The sequence below is a fragment of the Apium graveolens genome, chromosome 3 (genome assembly GCF_009905375.1).
Source record: "Apium graveolens cultivar Ventura chromosome 3, ASM990537v1, whole genome shotgun sequence".
Lineage (NCBI taxonomy): Eukaryota > Viridiplantae > Streptophyta > Magnoliopsida > Apiales > Apiaceae > Apium > Apium graveolens.
The window spans coordinates 84613606-84632371 of NC_133649.1; positions in this window are offsets into that span (position 1 = coordinate 84613606).

Genomic DNA, 18766 nt, shown 5'->3' on the forward strand with positions numbered 1-18766 from the left:
ACAAGAACTCCACAACAAAATGGAGTAGTAGAAAGGAAGAACATATCACTTATTGAAGCTGCCAGGACAATGCTTGAAGAATCTAAATTACCAACATATTTCTGGGCTGAAGCTGTAAATACTGCATGCTACACTCAGAATATTTCTCTGGTTAATCAAGCAAAATGCATGACTACCTATCAATTGTTCAAGAACAAGAAGCCAACTCTAAATTTTCTTCATGTCTTTGGCTACAAATGTTATATCTTGAGAAATCAAACTGATCAGAATGGGAAGTTTGATGCTAAAGCAGATGAAGGAATTTTTGTTGGATATGCTGTTGGTAAAGCATATAGAGTCTACAATCTAAGAAGCAACATTGTTGTGGAATTAATACATGTTGTGTTTGATGACAAAAAGATTGAAGGACAGCAAGATGGAGATTACCATGAGAGCCTTAAATTTGACAATGTGGAGATGGTTAGTGATGACAGTGATGATGAAAGTGATCAAGAAATAGTATCAAAGGATAATGCAGAAAAATCTACTACCAATGAAGCACAAAATTTAATATCTGTCGAGTTGCATAATGCTTCATCCTTCGGGAGATAATCTGCCTTATCCGTCGGGAGAAAACCAGCCTCATCCGTCGGTACTCAAAATTCACCATCCGTTGGGTCATCAAAAGAATCTGGGAGTCAGAATAGATCACCTACAGAAAGCTCTCCCTTCTCAAATCAAAGATCCATTAACTCAGGGGGAGTTTCTAACAATCAAAACTCAATCACACATCAAGACAACAATGAGGCCTCTTCATCTAGAGCTAATCTACCTTAACAAAGAAAATGGACAAAGGATCACCCCTTTGAGCTCATCATTGGTGATGTATCTTCTAGAGTTCAAACAAGGAGAGCAACTCAAGAAGAATGTCTGTACAACAATTTTCTTTCTAAGGAAGAACCAAAGAAGGTAGAAGAAGCTTTATTGGATCCTGATTGGATTTTAGCTATGCAGGAGGAGCTAAACCAATTTGAGAGGAATAAGGTATGAAAGCTGGTGCCCAAGCCTAGAGGAAAGAATCCAATTGACACCAAATGGGTATTCAGAAACAAGATGGATGAAAATGGCATAGTAGTCAGGAACAAAGCTAGATTGGTTGCTAAGGGCTATTGTCAACAAGAAGGAGTAGATTTTGATGAAGCATTTGCTCCTGTTGCAAGACTTGAAGCCATCAGGATCTTCTTAGTCTATGCAGCCCATGCCAATTTCAAGGTCTATCAAATGGATGTCAAAAGTGCCTTTCTGAATGGAGACTTGGAGGAGGAAGTCGATGTCAGTCAGCCTCCTGGTTTTGCAGATCTAAATTTTCCAGAATATGTCTACTATCTTTTGAAAGCACTTTATGGACTGAAGCAAGCACCTAGAGCCTGGTATGACACTTTATCAAAGTTCTTTTTGGAAAATCACTTCACAAGAGGTACTGTAGATAAAACTTTATTCTTTAGAAATGTTAATGGCTCTAGTATACTTGTTCAAATTTATGTAGATGACATTATTTTTGGCTCTGCAGATGAAAAACTTTGCAAGTTAAGTATGAAATGAGTATGATTGGAGAACTAACTTACTTTCTCGGTTTACAAGTTAAGCAAGTTAGTGATGGAATAATCATTAGTCAAACTAAATACATTTATGATCTTTTAAAGAAGTTTGATCTAATGGATTGCACATCTGCAAAAACTCCCATGGCCACTGCAACTAAGCTTGAATTAAACACTACTGAAAAGTTTGTGGATATTTCAAGTTATAGGGGCATGGTTGGCTCACTTCTGTACTTAACAGCTAGTAGGCCAGAAATAATGTTTGCTACATATTTGTGTGCTAGATTTCAGGCTAATCCTAGAGAATCTCACTTAGTAGCTATTAAGAGAATTTTCAGATATCTCAAGGGAACACCAAAACTTGGCATTTGGTACCCTAGAGATTCTGTTTTTCATCTAACTGGTTATTCAGATGCAGATTATGCAGGTTGTAGAATTGATATAAAAAGTACAACAGGAACCTTGTCAATTTCTAGGAAATAAGCTTGTGTCCTTGTTCAGTAAAAAGCAAAATCCAGTTCTTCCTTTTTCTTCCTTGGGGCCGAATGGAACAAATGGGGATTGGGGGGGGGGGTTTATACTACTTGGTTGCTTCTCTTGGATGCTTTGGATAGGTTGCTTCTTGGAAGGTGACTTGATATCTTGCAACTTGATTTTATTCTTCCTAGTATAGCATTCTAGGTTTATTCCTTGTTGCCAAATCCATGGACATATCTTTGTAGCTTGCTAGCTTACAAGCTAAACTACAAGGTCAGCTCCCTTAGCTCACTATTTGCTAGCTAGCTTGGTCATCCTATGGTTAGCTCACTATTTGATGAAGTAACCATGGTTACTTCCTTACCATGGTTTAGTTAGTGCGTTACATTTATTTAATCGTTTACGCGTTCGCTCGGTTACTTAAACGTTCTCCGTAATACTTACTCATAAATGGTTCACGATGTAACTCCTTTCATATTTATTCCTTATATTTTTATTTATCCTACTTGAATATAAATTCGTGGAATTTTAATCTCGTAATTATATTGTGATTCTTGTAATCCTCGATAAGTCGTAAATACGGTCGTTTTTCAAAGTTCGTTTTCTTCGAAAACTAATAGCGTTTACATACACTCATTTGGTACGTATAGTCGTAATATCAATTCCGAAACTTATTTTCTCATGCACTACATAGTGTGGGCTCAAAAGTTTTTTTCCCGGCTGTCAGGGTTACTGTTCATTAAACGCTTTACAAGTTCTCAAAAATTCGAGTTATTACAATGGGGGAGCATCCAGTTCTAGAGAAAACCTTCCATCTGCAAGGAAGTGGACTAAATCACATACATCTGACTTAATAATTGGAAATCCTGATGCAGGTGTCAGAACTAGAACAGCTACATCAAATAAATGTCTTCATAATTTTTTTTTCTTTCTCAGACTGAACCAAAGAATGGAAGAAGCTCTTCAAGATGCTGATTGGGTGCAAGCAATGCAAGAAGAGTTAAATGAATTTGAAAGAAATAAAGTCTGGACCCTAGAGCCAAGACCTAAGAACAGATCTGTTATTGGTACAAAGTGGGTGTTCAGAAACAAGACTGATAGTGATGGCATAATTACAAGGAATAAAGCAAGGCTGGTTGCAAAAGGATATTCTCAACAAGAGGGAATTGATTATGATGAAACATTTGCACCAGTTGCTAGATTGGAAGCCATAAGGATATTTTTGGCTTATGCTGCTCACAAAAAGTTTACAGTCTTTCAAATTGATGTGAAAAGTGCTTTTCTCAATGGAGAATTGGAAGAGGAAGTATATGTTGAACAACCTCCAGGCTTTGTAGATTCCAAATTTCCAAATCATGTCTACAGGCTTGATAAAGCATTTTATGGCCTTAAGCAAACTCCAAGAGCATGGTATGACACCTTAGCTCAGTTTCTTCTGGAAAGTGAATTTAACAGAGGAACTATTGACAAAACACTGTTCTACCTCAACCATGGAAAGGACTTACTTTTGGTGCAGATATATGTTGATGATATCATTTTTGGTTCTACAAATGACAGACTTTGCAAGAAGTTTGCCAAACTAATGCAGTCAAGATATCAAATGAGTATGATGGGGGAACTTAGCTATTTTCTGGGCCTTCAAGTCAAGCAGAATGAAGAAGGCACTTTTATTTGTCAATCCAAGTACACCAGAAATTTGCTGAAAAAATTTGGAATGTAAGATTGTTCAAGTGCATCCACTCCCATGGCCACTGCAACAAAATTGGATAAGGATACTGGTATATCAGTAGATATTACTGATTACAGAGGTATGATTGGCTCACTACTCTATCTAACTGCTAGCAGACCTGATATCATGTATGCTACCTGTCTTTGTGCAAGATTTCAAGCAGATCCAAGAGAACCTCACTTAACAGTTGTGAAAAGAATTTTCAAGTATCTTAAGGGTACAGCTGATCTGGGATTGTGGTATCCTAGAGAATCAGACTTTAAACTAATAGGTTACTCAGATGCAGATTTTGCAGGATGCAAAATTGATAGGAAAAGCACAAGTGGAAGCTTCCAATTTCTTGGAGGCAGATTGGTTTCTTGGTTTAGCAAGACACAAAAGTCAATTTTCACATCAACTGCAGAAGCAGAGTACATTGCTGCAGGAAGCTGTTGTGCACAGATTCTTTGGATGAAGAATCAGATACTGAATTATGGGTTAACATACTTTAAAATCCCTATTTACTGTGATAATCAAAGTGCTATTTCTATGACAGGTAATCCAGTTCAACACTCAAGTGAAAAAGCACATCAGCATTAGGTACTACTTCATAAGGGAACATGTGGATGAAGGTACAGTGGAATTGCACTTTGTTCCAACAGATCAACAACTAGCAGATATCTTCACAAAACCACTGTGTGAAGCTACTTTTACAAGATTGGTGAATGAACTTGGAATGGTTTCAGGTTCTTTCTCTAAATCTGCTTGGTTTTTGTTCTGATGCATTAGATTTTATGATCAGTATTTACATATATTACTATCTTTGTGTATTCTGTGCTTAAATTGAAAATTGCTTAAGTGCTGATTGTTGTCTGATGTGAATTTCTAAACTCTGAAAGTGATATGCATGCTTCTGTGACTATTCAATCCAATGAGGATAATTGTGCTAGATGCTGACCTAGTAGTCTTTAATATACTAAAGTCCCATGTTTGAAGTAATTGTTTATGTGGAAATCTTTTAAAACAAGCAAATTCTGATATTGAGCTTAGTTGAAGTTTACTTTGTGTATCTTATTACTAAGTCAAAAACTAGAATAGTGCTTCTTATCTGTTAAGTTCTGATGTTATTAAATCTGGTGGATGTACTAAGTGCTGATAAGCCTCACTTATCAAAAGAAAAAAAATAGTAATAAAAATCAGGTACTCCTTTGAGATCTAGAGTAAAAATATGGAAGGGAAGACCCAAGTGCATTGCTGGTATTAAGTAATATGCATCAGAAAAGCAAAATAAATATTTTCTTGATGACTTTTCACACTCTATGGTTACTGGAGAAATACTCTGATAATAGCATAAATTCTGATAAGCAGTCGTGACTCACTTACACTGAGAAGCCACTGTAAAATGGAATTTCAAAAGATGCATAAAATGAGCACAAAAAAATTGAGGTGGACTCATGCATGAACTCATTCTAAAGTAGACTTCAGAATCATGACAGATTTTGAGCAAAGTTCTTAGTTATGCCTTATTTCTAAGATGTACTGAAGTGAATCAGACTTTAATCTTTATCTGATATTTAGCTTACTGCACACACATACACTCCATATGAATGATGAAAAATACTATGGTGATAAATGTTGTTTTAGATGAACAGGTTAAGTGTCAGTTGTACAAATTCTGAGGACAAGTTATGATGGAAGTTCTGATAATTAAGTTCTGACGAAACGAAATCAGAATTTGTGTGAAGAATTACAGAAATAGGCATTCACCATTCGAGTTAAGGAATCATGTTCTGATGACTGTTAAGTTCTGATATAAGTCTAAGTTCTGATATTAAATCCTGATTCTTTACTTGACTTATTTGTGGCTAAATTCTGAAACAGTCATATTTAAAATCAGAATATATTTAGGTGAGATATAAATAGTCAACATAATTTGGGTTAGTGGTACTCGTATATGCACAGTAATTTTTACTTGTTTCGTGTGCGCATTAAATCCTATTTTAAGCTTCCAATGGCTGTTATTATTCTCATCAGTCTAGGGAGACGAGGTATAATTATTTTTATCTATAACCATTCAATTTTCCTTGCGTCTCTTAGTATTCTATTGGTTATATAAACCAACACCTCATTCTAGCCAACACATCTCTCATTTTCTCTCAAACTCACTCTTTTTACATCCTCATCAAAAACATGGTTCGTTTCAACTTGGTCCTGAACTATGACACTTTTAATATAGAATTGAGTTGTGCTGATTGGCGGCAGGAGTGGCATGTCACTGCCATTCCTGATGAAATCTGGGACTCAGTTCCCCAAGAGGTTCTCATAGACCTCTTATTCTTCTATATGGACTATCATCGCCATCTTGAGCGTCTGGAAGAGGAAAGAAGAGAAGCTCTCCGACAGAAGGAGCAAATCATTCGTCTTGTTGTTCTCTTTGTTGAGAGTAGGAAGAAGAATTAATTACAGCCATCCGTTTCTCTTCACCGTCAGCTTTATCAGTCTTCTTAGACTAGGACTAAAGCTGTTGATGTTAGGATTCATAGCTTAGGACAATCTTGTAATCTTAGGCATGTAATTTAAGTTTCATGAAATGTATTTGCTTAATATATTAATGAAATTTTATCTTTTGTGCAAGATTTTGTCTCTGAGTCGTTTCATACTCTAATGATCTTTTAAATCCTGATACTAACCATATTCTGATGATCTTTTAAATCCTTATACTAACCATATTTTGATGACCTTATAAATTCTGATACAAATCAAGTTCTGATTTTGACATGGCAGTATTTGTTTACTTGGTTTATTTATGGTCATTCTCTCATTGGTCATATTTTTACAGAATATTAGTAAAGCAGTAATAATAATTTATTAAGTGGGAACAGTTTTAAAATTTAAAATAAAACTGAACGTCCTTGATTAATGGGATTACTTGGTAAGTGGAACGATTTTTCCTTAAAAAACTGCATGTGATAAGTAATGATTACTGAATACCCGTGCCTGTTAATTATCTTTTACTGCTGCACGTCTGACAGGTGTCTCAACGGTTATTTTTTTACCGTGTATAAGTAAAAGAGAGAAAAGATTGTAAAATCTTTTATTTACTTTCATATTTTATTCTCTCTCTTTTTACTTTTATTCTCTCTCATCTACCGACAATTTTTCATACAGACGTTTTATCAAACACCTTACATGCAATTTTTTTTCTCTTACGTAATTTTCATGGAACCCAAGGACATAATTTTTGATGGAGCTACGTTTGTTCCTAATAACTTCTCTGCTATTCTTAGCAAGTCAGAAGCCCCATCTGAACTTCACTTCATTCAGGACTTTCTTGCTAGTTCTGATATTGGGTATGCTCTGACCGAACCTGAAGCCGTCTCTAGTACTCAAGTCCTAGAGTTCTGGAGAAGCGGTGTATATGATGATGGTGGTGCTCAAGGGTCCCCGGGTATTATTTTTTCATCAGGGGAGGATGAGTATGTTGTGACATTGTCTACGGTTCGACAAGCACTGCAGCTACCTGAGAACTGTGTCTATTCTACTGTTGAAGAGCCAGTTCTTCAAAACATGATGGCCAGTCTGGGATATGAGAGGACATGGCAAAGCTGGGCCAGTTGAAGAGATCTTTCATAAGGAGGGAATGGAGTTTCTTCTTTGATTGCATAACCAAGGCTTTTGCAAACAAATGTTCCAATTTTAATGCAATTCACATATTCAACCAACAAATCGGGTATGCTCCCATAAATCAAACTGATTTTGACTATGCAAGTGCTGTCTTAGGTTTTATTGGGGATAGAATGACAGAAGATAGAACTACTGTTTATTTTTCTAGATTCTGTCAGCTTATCTATAGTTTCTGTTGTGATAATAAGCCCCGATCTGCTAGTGAATTAATTTCATCATTTAGACTAGCTAAAAGAGCTTTTAATGACTTATTATCTACTGATAATAAGAAGGCTGTGCTAAGACCCCTCATAATTCCTATATCTGTTAAACAAGCCTTAATAACCTACGATCCAGTTAAATACACTGCACTATATACTGATGTTCAACCATCTGAACCTCATCCATCAGCACCTACCACCTCTACTCAACCACCTCAAACTTCTCAACCTCAACCTTCAGATCCTACAGTGCAGTCTTCATCTTCCAAACCTAAGAGGACTAAGAAAGTACCTCAGACACAACAGAAGAGAAGGAGATTCATTCTGCGAGATGAATCAGATGTTGAGGAACAGGTTCCTGTATCGGAACCTGTTGTTCTAGAAGCTGAGAAGGTCTCTTCTCAGAAGGATGTTGATATTGGGAGTTCTAGGCCCCTAAAAAGGCTTAGAAAGTGTAATTCTGATGATACAGCTCCTACAGCCTCCTCAAAAGCTAAAAGATTCAAATCATTGGCAAAAAGGCCTGAAGATTCTGGTAAAGGAATGGAAGCAACAGCTAAGGAAGGGGGTCAGGAATCTCTGATCTCACAAGATCCTGTTGAAGCTCACAATTCTCCTAGTGCTGATCCAGACCTTCATGCAACTCATCACTCTACACTACATGAGCCAGAAACTACTCATATTCCCACACCTCCAGTATCTCTAGTACATGCTGATAACCAGGGGCCAAGTGATGAAATTGACATCCATAACTTAGAAGTGCCTCAGGTTTTGAATCTAGAAGCTCCACCAACTCAAGACACTCCACCAACAACACCAACTCCTGATGCTGATTTTAATCCAGAATTGCCTACAACACCTTCTCTGCATCTAGATACTGAAGATTAGATTTTAGGTGAGCATCAAAATATGGTTGTTGATCAGAACTTAGTTGGAGATTAGCACTTAGAGGATGATGTTGAAGCCTCCATAGCCTCTCATACTGTTCTTTTATCAGAAGATGCTGAAGATATTGACTCTGTAAGTTCTGATTCTGCAAATGTTGATGATACTGGGAATGCTGCTACAAATACAGATGTTGATGCAGCTGGTCCTTCTGGACATGCACCTCTACAAGCTCCTTCAAAAGCTGAGATAGTCAAGAAGTTTGTTACAGGGGAAGCACCAGTCCCTTGGATTGAAACTACTAGAGGACATGAGTGGACTAAAGAATGGAACTCAGTCAGTTTTGTTCCTTCTGAAAAGATACTTGCTCAGCACTTGGCAAAAGCTGATGAGATGCTAGTCAATGATGATTTCAAGACACAGCTAAGAGTTACTACACTTAGTACAAGGCACCTTCAAGTTCAACAATCTGTAACTCAGGCCAAGGTTGACAAGATTCAAGAATTCTTGAATTAGCAAGATATAGTTGTCAAGCTGGACAAGAAGATGTTTTTCAAACCTACCTTTGACAGAATTGCCTACATTGAGAAAACCCAAGAGAAACAACAGTCTCAGATTGATGAAATTTTGAAAAATCAAGCTTCTCAGCAATCTCAACTCAATGAGATCCAATCCTCAGTGGAATTGCTTATCTCTCTTCTTTTACCTGCTGATGCCAAAAAGGGGGAGAAGGTAATTAAGTCCAAATACAAACCCGTTAAGATAATGAAGGGAAAGGATGATGGTAATGACCCGGGAAACTCTGGAATGGGTGGAGGTCATGGTCAAGGTAAAGATCATTCATCAAGTAAAGCTGGAACTACAAGTCATAGAACAAGTTCTGATACTGGGAGAAGAATAACTTCTGATACTGGTAAAAGGATAAGTTCTGATGAACTTTTGGAACTTGATGAGGAAATTTCAAGACAGTTATTTCTGAAAGAAAATCCAGGAATGGACTTTGAGAGTCTAAAGGAAGAAGAAGCTAGACTTAAGTTAGAACAAGTCATCTCCAAATCTGAAGCTTCTGTTATTGAAAAGAAACTTCCTACGGCTAAAGGCATTGTGATAAAAGAAAGGACAAATTCTGTGGCAACCAAGGCCAAATCACAATTGCAGATAGATCCAAGGTCCAAAGGCAAAGAAAAAGTTGGAGAACCTGTAAAGGTTTATGTGCCTCCTATGGATGAAGAAATATCTGATGAAGATGTTAATCTTACTCTGGTTTCAAGGAAGATTTCTCAAACAACATCTGACATGGCTCAAGTTGTTCAGAGTCAAGATATAGTTAGTTCTGATATAACTATGAAGCAAGCAACCTCTGACATAGCTCAAGTTGGCTTGATATCAAAAGATAAGTCAAAGGAAACCTCTGACACTGCTCATGTTAAATCCTCAAAGTTACTCCTACCAGGATTCACTAAAGCCAAACAGACTAAACCTTTAAAGACTGCAACAAGTGGTTTTGAAGCAAGAGTGGTTACTGAAAAGGAAGCAAGAGATAAATCTGGATTGGGTAGTGCTGATGAAAGAAGAGTGCAAAACACAACCAATGATCCATCTTCCGTAAGTGAACCAGGTGTTGGAGCAACTCCTGAAAGATTGAATCAGCTTGAATCTGTACAGATGGTTTACCATACCTTCTTGAAAGAACACATCTTGTTATATTTCATGACAGATGGAAGGGTTTACCATATTAGGCAGAATGCTATACCACTGAAGTATTATGAGGAACTAGAACATGTTCTATTCTTACTTCAAGTGAAGAACAGATTAACAGAAAGTGCTACAAATTATTTGAAGACTCAAATTCAGAGACAGAAGAAGCTTTATTCTGTAAAGTCTGACAACACATACTGTCCCAAGTACAGAGATCACAAGGGTGATATTGTCGAGATGAAGCCTAATACTGCAAAGATCAGTACATATCTTGGTATTAAGGGACTTGAATTCAATCTGGAGTCTGACAAAGCCTATGTCATCTGACTAGATCAGGAGTTGAGAAAAGCAAAAATTAATGATCTCAGATATGCTATCTTCCAAACTGGTGAAGATACTGCAGAGTTTAAAGATGCTAAAAGGAGGATGATTGATGAACTCAGATATGCTGAGAGATGTTTGTTAAAGAACTATCTCAGAACAACTCCTGATATTAAAGAGATCAGTAATTAAAGCCAAGTCAAGATCTACAACTGCTCAAATTCTGATGTGTATACAGACTAAAGTTGTTAGCAGAAGTTAAAGTTGGTAAAGCTTTAAGGACTGTAAGTTGTAGTTATCTAGTCAAATTCTCATGCATTTGTACTTAATGTTTTTGACATCATCAAATATCTGTTAAAATTGTATATTATGCTAATTTACAAGTTGGGGGAGATTGTTAGATATATTTGATAATGTCATGTCTAATATGATTTGTGTTTAGTTTTCAGATCTTACTTAAACAGGAAAAATCAGTACTTAACTGGAAATCAGCACTTATACTGAAGTCAGAACTTAGGTTGTCAGAACTTAAGTTATCAGGAGATATTTATCAGGAGATAATATCAGGACTTAAGGAAACTCTCAGATAAGGAAGGCGGCTGATTGAAAGGAAAGAAGATCAAGATAAACGCAAAAAGAGATATGCATGAAGAAGGAATTCTATGAAGAATAGAATACTTGGAAGAAAAGATATTTGATTGATATATTTTAGGAAGCAGAATTATATTCCATATCAATTAGCGATTATCTTGTAACTGTGCAGTATATAAACACAGACATAGGGTTTACACTATAAGTGTTATCATTATCGAGAATAATATTCATTGTAACCCTAGCAGCTCTCGTGATATTTTGTTCATCACTGAGAGAGAACAGTTCTACATTGTAACAGAGTTTAATAAAGTTTGTTTTCTAATACTTGAGTTCTTTGAATTCGATTTGATTGTGTTATACACTGTATTCAACCCCCCCTCTACAGTGTGTGTGACCTAACAAGGGTGAACATAAAAGAAACCCTAAGGATAAGGATGGAGAGTTGAGTGGTTCCCAGCCTAGCCATACTGCAGTTTCCCAAAAAACTGCGGTGATTAATAAGGATAAAAGCTCATTTCTAGCTGCATCCTCCCAAAAGGATGTGGCTATTGAACAAAGCTCTCAGCCAAGAGCACAGGCCAAAAGGGTAAGGGACACTAGCTCACCCCAAACTTATGCCAGAAAGAAGAAATCAAAAACCCTTGGGGATGCACAGGGTTCACACACTGTGCAAACTGGTGCTAAAGACACAGTCACTACACCTTCATAAATTCATCTTAATATGGCTCTAATAAATGTGGAGTCACATCCAAAATCATTAGTTATAGAAGAACCTCAAACACCAAATTCTCCCACAAATTCTCTGGATGTGGATATGATCAACACATCAATTCCTGATTCTCCTTCTTTAACTTTGTTGGGGAAGCCAAAATCTAGTGCAACTGAGCATCATCTTATGGATGATTTGTTGGCTCACTTGCCAATTCTTTCAGAAACTGTTGAAACATCTGTGCCCAAAATCTCATCAATCAGTACATAGTCCACAATAGTTTTAATTCCAAGTTCATTCATTTCTACACTCTCGATGGATATTGCTCATCCGTCGAGTAGTGATTGTATCCCGACGGGTAAGCTTAACAGCATTTATCCATCGGATAGTCAAACTGCTAACCCAATGGATATTCCTCATCCGTCAGGTGTCTCTGCACAACTTCAAATTTCATCTATTATCTCTAGTATTGAAGACTTAGTGGTTGTATAGTCACTCTTAGGATTGAGGGAAGAGAGTGTTATGCGTGAGAGTCTAGGTTGCTCCCAGGAAAAAGGAGAGGAAAAGAGTGAAAATATGCAATCCATTTCTTCAAGATTGGCAAAAGAGAGTGAGAGGAGTCCCACCTTAGATGGTGAAGGTGAGGGTGTGAGGGTGGGGAGCCAGGGTGAGACCCTGATGCAACAAAAGAGAGAACAAGAGAGAAATGCAGGTACATGAGCTATAAGGATGGATGTCATTGCTAGTGAGTTAATGAATGTCCAGGATGCAGACAGGGAGGGACTATCTCAGCAACCTCAAGCTGTTATAGATTCCACCTCCCTTGATGCTGAGGCATTTACTCACCCTGTTCCAGCTTATCAAGTTCTAGCTGAACAGGGCAATGACAATGCAGAAATGATGCTCAATTTGGTGCATACCACTTAGTCAATGCTAAGAGCTAAGGATGCCATCACAGCTTTTCCCTCTACAGCTGGTGACGTTGATTATGAGACTGGTGGTTCAGCAGATTTCTTTGGAGATGAAGGTGGAGATAGTGAAGAAGAGCCATTGGACATAGGGGAGAAGTAGGTTCCAGTTCAAGATCAGGCATGCCATCATGGGCATTTTCAAAGCATTATGATGAAAACTACGTCAAGGAAACCCTGATCCAACTCATAAATCAGACAAATTCTGCTCTTCAAACCACTATAAATGCAAACACCAAGAAGCTCCTTCAAGCACATCTTGCTTCTCTACAACTACAACAGATTCAAGGCTTCCAACATGCTAGAGATGTCAACACCATCAAAGGAGATATTAATGAGATGAAGAAGGCTATTTCTGACAAAATGGACTCTAAGCTTCCAGAAGCTACAATGCTTGATATTAAGAGATAGCTCAAAAAAAATTCTGATCTTGCCACAAAGATATATGCCTTGGATACAAGGATGACAGCTATGGAAGTATCTCTTACAGCAATTCATCTGCATCAAGCTCAACAGACAGACTTGCTTCAGAAACGGGTGGCTGCACAAACCTCCTCGTCTACTCAACTTGATGATAACAAAAAGGGGGAGAAAGGACCAAGTGAGGGGGAGAAACAACTTAACATTCAAATCAGTAAAGTAATTGTGCCTACAATTGCTTTCACCAAGCCACCAGTTACAGACAGCATTGATCTGATAAATAAAGCAACAGCCAATTTAAGAGCAGCTGAAAAGGAGCAGTTGAAGCCAATCAACTAGGAGAAGATTGATGAGGACATTCAGAAGAAGTTTGGGCTAGTAAAGAAGCCAGAAAAGTCAGCCATTCATCACTCTCAAGTAAGGCAAATCTCTGTGAATGAAATGAGCATGAACTATTTGGAAAGAGGACAGCCATCCTGCATCAAATCTCCAAATGCTGAAATAATTCAGAAGCCAAGGGTGAACTATCTAAAATCATCATTAAAGAACCCTTTGGATATAGTGTATGAGACACCTAAGCCTGATAAGAAGAAGTTCTGTCAAGATCAATTGCCTTCTACAAGGATCCAGCTGATTCATCTTTAAAAAGGAGAATTGTTAAAGTTTTCAAAAATGGTAAATAAATTTGTGTGGTGGTTGGACATCCTCAATTTTCTCAAGCAAAGAGAGAAGAAAAGGCAAGACTAATGCAAGAAAATAAGCACGCTGCTCTAGATGCCAAAAAGGCTAAGCAAAAGAAAAAGCAAGCTGCTATCTTGGCCAAGCTACAAGCTGTAAAACCAACACAACAAATTCCTGCTCAACCATCTGAAATCACTGAATCTCAAGATCCAAAGAAGCAAGTTGAACTACAACAGAAGAAAGCTCCAAGATACAAGGAATTGGCCAAAAGAACCAAAAGGAAATTGGACTTTGTTGATAAGGAATTAGAGTATCAGTCTTCCAAGGAATCCACTCCAACTACAACTCAAGCATCAAAACCCTCTGTGGTATTTGAAGATATTAAGGTGGTGGATCCTTACAGGAACATTCATGGTGAACCTATTGTGCCTAAGGATGAACCAATAGACTGGGAGAGCCTTCCAATTCCTGACTTCAATCTGCCAATCCTTAGCAAGCCAAAAAGAACAAAGTCAAGAGCAGTCAAGAAAGTGAAGTTATCACCTCTCAAATCCAAATCTCTAACTAAAGCTCAATCCAAAGTCAACAAGGGAGATTACATGTACTTATGTGACATCAAGGAATTCTCTGATCTAAATCTCTATCTAGATTAACTAGAAGAAGTGAGAGGAATTGATGCCTACAGGAATCTACCTGAAAGGTTGGTTTTTAAGTACAAGGGAGGAAAGGAGATTCAATGGCCACTTCACATGATCCTTCAAGAAAGCCAAGCTGTGTTGATAAAGGTTTACTCATCCTTCAAGAAGAACTTTGGATTCAATGTAACTGCAAGAAGACTGGTTCTAAAGAAGATTGAAGAACTGAGGAGTATTAGAGCTAAAGATGCACTCCCGAAGACTCTAATTATTCCTTACACAGGGAGAAGAGTGCATCTAAGGCCCTACTGTTGATGGAGTTCATGGATGATAAAGGAATGAGAAGATTTTTCAGATTAGAAGACCAATTGAGCATCTCTAGCAATGAGACTCTTTTGGAAATGCAAGAAAAGCTAAATCTCTCAGAATCTGATGAACTGGAATTCCACAGACAGCTCCAAAATCAGATAGAAGAAAACAACAGAAAGCTTGGAAAGAGATCCAGATCTTCAAGGAAATAGACTAATCTGCTCAGGCTAAAGGAGCACCTTGAAAATGACTGTGAGAAAATCCTTGTACATTTTGTTAATTGAAGCACTTTACAGTTTTATCTACTTACTTTCAAAGTTATATTTTTAGGGTATTTTGTTATCATCAAGTTTCTCTTAATTTATGACTACAATTCCAGTAGACATAAATTGGGGGAGATTGTTGTGAATATGTTGTGTACTTGATGATTTCATTAATAAAACACCTTAGTAGATTTTACTTAAGAAAAATGTAGCACTCGACGGATAAGGATTATAGTCCCGACAGATGATGATTTATTATCCATCGAGTGAGTAGCTTATGTAACAATAAGTCTATAGCACATTTCTGCATACACATTGTTTAGATTCTGTAGTAGTACTCAAGTCATGTTGACTTTAACTAGATATGTATAATATGTTGATTAATTGTACATAGATGATGTCTTGTAATTCTGCATAAATGAAATGAAGTCAAGTGCCAGATTGCTACCCAACGGATAAACAACAATGCCACTCGACGAATGATCAACAAGGCAACCCGACGGATGATCATGAACCCGACGGATAAAGAATTCAAACATCTGTTGACAGTGACAACACAGTCACATGCGTCGAGTGTATGCAAATGGAATGTGAAAGCCTATTCAACTGGGTTTTAGAGAACAAAGAAGCATTGCCATTTCCATGCTATTATGAAGATATTCAAATATGTTGGAATAGAGTAATGAAGTAGCACAGTATTAGACTTGATAGTTTTTGTTTTATTATCTTGTCTTATTACTTTGTAATCTTGGTGTTATATAAACCAAGAAGTAGCAAATAAAACAACAAGCAACTGAGCAAGATTATTATTTTCAGAGAAACATTTGTAAGCTGTATTCTTAGCATTTCTCTATAAACTAAGTTGTTCAAATTTGTAAGCAGCTGTGAGCTAATTGCTACACAGAGTTCTCTTGATATAATATATATCTCTGGTGGATACATTCAAATCTACCATAAATTTTTTAAAGACTTATGTTTTTAATTACTTGTTTATTGATTCATTCCAAGTTATTATTCCGCAGTTTGCAAATCAATTCACGCAGTTATATATTACTAAGATAGAACATTTTATATCTTTGTAAAAAAGTTTCAAAAATTCATTCAACCCCCCTTCTGTAATTCTTGTTGCATTGTTAGGGACTAACATTCTTTTACTCACTATCTTTTGACTTGGTTATTTTTGTTTCAGTTGTCGGGCCAAGCCTTCATCGATTGTTTGACTGGTTTGTCAAAATGCCTACTGAGGAGTTTCTTGCTCGACTTGTCTGGAGTAAGGCGTTTGGGGCTTCTATTGTTATTGTGGGTCCTGAGGAAAAGGGGCCTGAAATTGATTCCCAGATTGTCCCCATTGCGGAAGATGATGACTTGTCCGACCCCATGCCTATAGTTGTTCTTTTGAAAGATAATGATAAGAAGCATCATCATGAAGGGCATTCATCCCGTGGTCACCATTCTAAGAAGTTAAAGGATTCAGTGATCTGTAAGGCATCCGTTGTGGCATCCGTTGGTCAATATGGTCCGAGTTCTATGGCTCGTGATGTCTCTTCAGCCGGTGGTTCTGTGGATTCTCTTAAAACCGGGTTGCACAGGTGTAAGGCGTATGCTGAAAAGGTACTTTTAATATTCTTGCTTATTTTATTTGTAGTGTATCTTTTTGTTTATTTCTTCTTCCCTTTTTCTTTTACATGTATCTCCCACTTTCGTCTGTTAGGTAGCTATAGACCTTGGTAAATTGTTATCTTTGGGGGAGGTCACTGATGCTGCTGAAGTGACCAAGCTTGATTAATGATAACAATGCTTCTACAGATAGGGTGTTTTCTCTTTTGACTGAGAAGTCCGATTTTATTAGAGAATGTGGATCGTTGAACGTAAAGGTAGATGATCTGAAAAATGAGTCTCGTAGACTTGAGGCTGCTCTTAGCACTTCTAAGGATGGGCTCATTGAGAAGGAAAACCAGTGGACTGCTGATAAATCTGAGCTGATCACCAAGTTGGATGGTATGGTGGCCCAACTAGCGCGTTGTGAGGGCGAGGCCCTTGGTTCTTTTGAAGAGGGTTATGATGAGTGTGTGAAGCGTCCCGCCGAGGCAGAGCTTGAAGTTAGTAGTCACAGCTTTGAGTGTTACCTTGCAGATCTTAAGGGGAAAGGTGAAGATGGCAGAGCTGGGTCATCTACTCTCCCCAGTGGAGCTTAATTTTTATATTTTACCTGGGGTATGCCCCGAAAGGTTTATGTAATTTTACTTAAGTTATTTTCCTTTGTTTTATTCTGGTGTTGAATTCTTTGAACCATGTGGGGCTTTTTTGCCGTTAAAATCGTAATAGACCATTTGCTATCTTTTATCTTCTTTTTGAGAGAAATTGACTTTGTCTTTTGGATATATTTTGTACGTAGTTATGGAGAATTTACTATTCGTCTTTTTTCTTTTGGAGTTTTCTTTACCTTGTTGGCGTATTGTGGCTTTTGTAATGTGTAACCGCAAGTACCTTATGTAAATTGCATATTTCTTGTCGAATGGAGATTAAAATTGAATTTAAACTTGAATGGAGATTAAACTCGAATGCGTGTGAATGCTAAGGCAAAAATATAAGCACATTTTTGATTGAAAGTCAGAGTTTTATAAAAACTTTGGGAAAATATCATTGAGTACTTGTCGTCTTACATAATAGCTTTTGGCTTTGAGTAGTTGCGAATGCGACTTGATTATGTCATGGAGACCTACCTTAAATAACTTAATAACTTAAACTTGGGTGTTTTCATCGAATTCTTCTTTTCTTAAGGATAGGACTTCTTGAGATGTATGGCATTCCATGCATTTTCTATTGGAGTTCCATCGAGCTGTGCGAGGCGATATGAACCCGAGTTGGTGATTTTTGTTACCCTATATGGGCCTTTCCATGGTGGAGACATCATGTTCATTTTTGAGGGCATTGAAGTTACAACTTCTCTTAACACTAGGTTTTTGACTTTAAAGCCCCTGGGATTGACTTTTGCATTGTATAGCTCTGCGACCTTTTCTTGGTACTTGGAGAATTTGAACTGTGCGGATTCTCTGATCTCTTCTAAAAGATCTTTGTTCATCTAAAAGAATTTGATGCTTAGAGACTTAGTTCCAATTTCCATTGGTAGTACTTCCTCAGTCCCATACGCCATTCTGAAGGGTATTTTACCTGTTGCAGCTTTTGGAGTGGTTCGTAGGCTCCATAGTACATTTGGAAGCTCATTGACCCAGTTTCTATTGGCATCCATCAATCTCTTCTTGAGGCCTTACATAATTGCTTGATTAGTGATTTCAACCTGGCCATTGGACTGCGGGTATGCTATTAAAGCTTTGAGGTGTTGGACTTCGAGCCCTTCAAGAGCATTCTTCCAACTTTCACCTGTAAACTAAGTGCCATTATCTGTAATGGTGATTCTGGGTACTCCAAACCTGAATACTATGTTTTCCATAAAAAATTAAATTGCATCTACTTATCTGATTCGAGCAAGGGGCTTTGCCTCTATCCATTTGGTGAAGTAATTCACTGCCACAATGATGTATTGACACTGTTTGGAGCTCTTTGGAAGTGGTCCCATTAGGTCTATGCCCCACATGTAGAATGGGCAAGGCGTGGTGGTTGGATTGAAGGGCACGGA